Source organism: Papio anubis, chromosome 19, assembly GCF_008728515.1.
Source record: "Papio anubis isolate 15944 chromosome 19, Panubis1.0, whole genome shotgun sequence".
Classification (NCBI taxonomy): domain Eukaryota; kingdom Metazoa; phylum Chordata; class Mammalia; order Primates; family Cercopithecidae; genus Papio; species Papio anubis.
In genome coordinates, this window is record NC_044994.1 from 46,224,742 (window position 1) to 46,230,741 (window position 6,000).

Sequence of the window (6,000 nt, forward strand, 5' to 3'; positions counted from 1 at the left end):
ACATGATCATCTCAATAGATGCAGAGAAAGCTTTGTATAAAATTCAACATCCCTTCATGATAAAACTTCCAATAAGCTAGGCATTGAAGGAACATACCTCAAAATAATAAGAACCATCTATGACAAACTCATAGCCAATATCATACTGAATGGGCAAAAGCTGGAAGCGTTCACCTTGAGAACCAGAACAAGATAAGGATGCCCTTATCACTCCTATTTAACAACATGATACTGAAAGTCCTAGCCAGAGGAATCAGGAAAAAAAAAAAAAAAAAAAAAAAAAAAGAGAGAGAGAAAAGAAAGAAAGAAAAGGCATTCAAATAGGGAGAGAGGAAGTCAAACTATCTTTCTTCACAAATGATATGATTTTATACCTTGAAAACCCTATAGTCTCTGCCCAAAAGTTCCTAGATCTGATAAGTAACTTTAGCACAGTTTCGGAATACAAAATAAATGTATAAAAATTAGTAAAATTTCTATACACCAATAATGTCAAAGCTGAGTGCCAAATCAAGAATGTAATGCCACTCACAATAGACACACACACACACACACACACACACACACACGCTACCTTGGAATACAGCTAACCAGGGTCTCTTCAATGAGAATTACAAAACATTGCTCAAAGAAATCAGAACTGACACAGACAAATGGAGAAACATTCCATGCTCGTGGTTAGGAAGACTCAATATCATTAAAATGACCATACAGCCTAAAGCAATGTACAGATTCAATGCTATTCCTATAAAGCTACTAAGGACATTTTTCACAGAATTAGAAAAAAAGATTGTAAAATTCATATGGAATGAAAATGAGCCTGAATAGCTAAAGTAATCCTGAGCAAGAAGAACAAAGCTGGAGACATCACACTACCAGACTTCAAACTATATGACAAGGCTACAGTAACCAAAATAGCATGGTGCTGGCACAAAACAGACACATAGTCCAATGGAACAGAAGAGAGAACCCAGAAATAAGGCCACACACTTGCAACCATCTGACCTTTGACAAAGTAGTCAAAAACAAACAATGAGGAAAGGACTCCCTATTCAATAAATGGTGCTAGGATAACTGGCTAGCCATATGCAGAAGATTTAAACTGGACCCCCTCCTTTAACCATATACAAAAATCAACTCAAGATGGATTAAGACTTAAGTGTAAAACTTAAAACTATAAAAGCCTTAGAAGAATACCTAGGAAATACCAGTCTGGACTTGGACCTGCCAAAGAATTCATGACATACTCCAAAAGCAACTGCAAGAAAAGCAAAAATTCACAAGTGGGATCTAATTAAACTAAAGAGCTTCTGCACAGCAAAAGAAGTTATCAACAGAGTAAACAGACAACCTACAGAATGGGAGAAAATATTTGCAAAGTATGCATCTGACGAAAGTCTAATATCTAGACTCTATAAGCAACTTAAATTAATAAACAAAAATAAACAACCCCATTAAAAAATAAGCAAAGGATATGAACAGACACTTTTCAAAAGAAGACATACACGTAGCCAATAAGCATATGAAAAAATGCTCAACATCACTAATCATTAGATAAATGAAATCAAAACCACAATGAGATACCAGCTCATACCAGTCAGAATGGCTATTATAAAAAAGTCAAAAAATAACAGATGATGGTGAGGTTTCAGAGAAAAGGAAACATTTATACACTGTTGGTGGGAATGTAAATTAGTTCAGCCACTGTGGAAAGCAGTTTGGAGTTTTCTCAAATAAATTACAGCAGAACTACCATTGAGCTAAGCAATCCCATTACTTAGTGTATACCCAAAAGAATATAAATCATTCTATCATAAACACACATGCACGTGTATGTTCACTGCAGTGCTATTCACAATAGCAACGACATGGAACTAACCTAAATGCCCCTGAACAGTAGACTGGAAAAAGAAAATGTGGTACATATATACCATGGAATACTACACAGTCATAAAAGGAAATGTCCTTTGCAGCAATATAGATGGAACTAGAGGCTGTTATCTTAAGTAAATTAACACAGAAAGAAAACCAAATATGGCATGTTCTTCCTTATAAGTGGGAGGCAGATATTCAGTACACATGAATGGAAAGAAGGGAATGACATAGGCCAGGGCTTAACTTGAGGGTGAAGGGTGGGAGGAGGGTGAGGATCAAAAGGTTACCTATTAGCTATGATGCTTATTACCTGGGTGACAAAATAAATCGTATACCGAGCCCCCATGACACAGAGTTTACCCATGTAAAACCTGCATATGTGCATATGTACCCCTGAACCTAAAATAAAAGTTGGAAAGAAAGGAAAAGAAGAGAAAAAATATACTATTTTTGTTGCCTAATTATTTTATCTTAATAAATTCTCAACATTTTTTCTATGTCAATAAAATATACCTATTAATCAATGATTTTAATGATTGCTTATTACTTTATTGTATATCTGTTTAAAATCAAACCCTAACTAATGAGCATTTACTTTACTCTCAATTTCTTACTCTTCTTTAAAATACTTAGATGAGCATCTTTGCATGTGCAACTTTGTATCCTTACCCAATATGTCTTTAGGATAATCCCTTTTCAATGAAATTACTGAGTTAAACAGTTTAACACTGATTCAGGTTGCCAAGCTGCTTTCCAGGAGGGGCCAATACACATAACCATAAAATGTGTATCCATGTTCTGTTTCTTCCAAACTGAACCTGTACTGGTCTTTAGAATTTCTTTCATCAGTTGGAGAAATAAAATACAGTTTCTTATTTCAATTTGTATTTTTTTTTATTATTAGTGATTTTAAACATCTTTTCATGATTTCTAAGAGTCCTATCATTTTAGCTCTTACATTTAAGTCTTTGGTTCATTTTGAGTTAATTTTCATATGTGGCACGAGGGATGGGTCCAACTTCATCCTTTGAGATGGGCACATCCAGTTGTAACAACAGTCTTTATTGAAAGGAGTGTTCTTTCCCTACTGAGTTGTCTTAGCACCCTTGCAAAAATCAATTGACCATAAAGGTATGAATTTATTTATTGAACACTCAATCCTATCCCATTGATACCTCCTCATTTATCTGCGGTTTTGCTTTCTGAGGTTTCAGTTACCTGTGGTCAACCACGATCCAAAAATATTAAATGAAAAATTCCACAAATAAATAATTCCTTAGTTTTAAATTGCATGCTGTTCTGAGTTGCATAATGAAATCTTGTGCCATCCTGCTGTGTCCTGCCTGGGATATGAATCATCCATTTGTCCAGCAGATCCCTGCTATCTAAGCTCCCCACCCTAAGTTAGTCACTTAGGAGCCATCTAGGTTATCAGATAGACTCTCATGCAGTGCTTGAGTTCAAGTCACTCTTACTTTACTTAATAATGGCCTCAAAGCACAAGAGTAGTGATGGTAGCAATTTGCATATGCCAAAGAGAAGCTTTCAAGTGCTTCCTTTAGGTGAAAAGGTGAAAGTTCTCTACTTAATAAGGAAAGAAAAGAATCCTTGTATGCTGAGGTTGCTAAGATCTGTGGAAAGAACAAATATATCTATGAAATTGTGAAGACAGAAAAAGAAATCTGGTTTTGCTGTCATACCTCATACCGCAAAATTACAGTCAAAGTGCATGATACATGTTTAGTTAAGATAGAAAAGGCATTAAATTTGTGGGTAGAAGACATGAGCACAGAAGTGTGTTGTGATTATGACAATCTGGTTTGGTAGTATCCATGGTTTCAGGCATCCACTGGGGGATCTTGGAACACATCCCCCAGGCATAAGTGGGGACTACTGTATGTCTATTTTATACCAGTATGACACTGTCTTGATGAGCGTAGCTTTGAAATAAGTTTTGAAATTGGGAAGTCTGAGTCTTCCAACTTTGTTAGTTTTCAAGATTGTTTTGGCTATTCTTTCCATGATTTGGCTATTTCTATTTATCTTTTGAATTGCCTATTTATGCCTGCAGCAAATTACTTATTGATTTGATTTGTGAAAGGAGAAATTTCTCCTAATATCTCATGGCTTTGGGGAATGACATAAAATGAGCATGTGATGTGGGATTCAGTACAGTGTTTTAGCTGTTATTTGTCTTTTATTGATTTTTGTGTGGAAAATATCTAGATTAGGCAAGATTGTGATCAGAAAAAAATTTAAGTTTATTACTGCCATGAGCAAGACCACCTTAAGACAAAGATGAAATGAATTTAAGAAAAGCGAGCACAGTTGTTAAAAACAGACAGCCTCAGCCAGCTCGTCAGTGGTTTCCAAATAGGAAAGTGAATGTATGCCACAATGTGCAATGATTCATTGGTGTGTGGAAAAATTATTAAAAGTTGTTTTTTAAATGATAATTAAAGGCAAATTAAACTCTGTAAGTAAAAGATAGTTGATTACAATAAGAAAACCCATGAACTCAGAATGAGTTGTTCAGCATTTGAATCTCAGCCATAATGTACTGATTATATAACCATAAGTTTCCTCTTCTGTAAAATGACTGTAATCACAAGATCTTTCTCTCTCTCTCTCTCTCTCTCTCTCTCTCTGTGTGTGTCTCTCTCTCTCTCTAAAGTCTTACTCTGTCGCCTGAGGTGAAGTGCAGTAGTGTGATCATGGCTCACTGTAGCCTGAAACTCCTGGGTCAAGGATCTGTTTGCCTCAGCCCCCTGAGTAGCTGGGACCACAGGCATATGCATGACCACACTTGGCTATTTTTCAAATTTGCTGTAGAAATAGGGTCTTGTTGTGTTGTCCAGGCTTGTTTTGAACTCTTGGTCTCAAGAGATCCTCTCACCTTGGCCTTTCAAAGCACTGGGATTATAGGCATGAGCCACCACACCTGGCCTTGATCACAATATTTTTATATGTAATATGTAGGAAACACATACAAATATAGTGGAAGAATTATCAAGAGCAAAATGAATGTGATGCTCTCAAGTCAAGCATAGCTCTTTGATGTGGACCAATAAGGCGGCACCATGATACAAGATTACTTTGGGGAATTTGACATTCTTGAAATTTCCATCTTTTGAAATACGTTACCTTTACCAACAGGACATCATTCTCACTGTTTACAGTATTCTCTCCTTGAGGAGCCTTCGCTGGGCTTTTAGGACATCTTTCATTTATGTATCAAGGGCTCATCCCCTCCTTTTCCTTCCACAATCAAATCTACTTCTGAGAAAAAATGATGTGTTATAGGCAAACAGTGACATTTAACTATTTTCATCTCATTAAAAACATCTATTTCATGCATGTGGTTTATAATGTTTATTATATAGTAATACAGTGACACATGTTTTTATGTTAAAAGAAAAATACCTATATTAGAAGTGTATACTTAAAAATATTTTCCTGATACTAGTGAAAAATAGGAGGAAATTGGAGGCCACAGGTCTAATTATGCCTCAGGCCATCCTCATGCATTTTCTTTATTTCTGTGCATATCTTGATAATGACCTGATTTTCTGACAACTTGAATCCAGTTATTTGGCCATCCAATTTCTTCTTTTTCTTTTAGAGACAGGGTCTCGCTCTGTTACTGAGGCTTAAGTACAGTGGAGTCATCATAGCTCACTACAGCCTCAACCTCTTGGGCTTAAGTGATACTCCTGCCTTGGCTTCCCAAAGTGCTGGGATTATAGACAAGAGTTAAATCATGTTAAGCAATTAGAACAAAAATTAGCACAAGGAATATACTTCATAAATATGAACTATTATTGTTATTGTTATCATTGTTATAGACAGCATGGCATTGTTTTTTAATGTGAGAGTCTAGCTACAAATAACCACATTAAAAGCAAATATTTGAAAGACAAATGTTGGTAAGTTAGGACTTACCTTTATTGGAGCTGTGTCAGGGCAATTGCTCTGTGGACTCACAAACCAGGTGCAGGATGGAGAGTGAGGTGAATGGGTCTAACATAAACTCAGCAATCTGGCGCATTTCCATGAAATTCCTACCACTCAGGCTAGTACCATGGGATCTGAATCAAATCTATTCTGTCCACGTCCTCTTTCCAT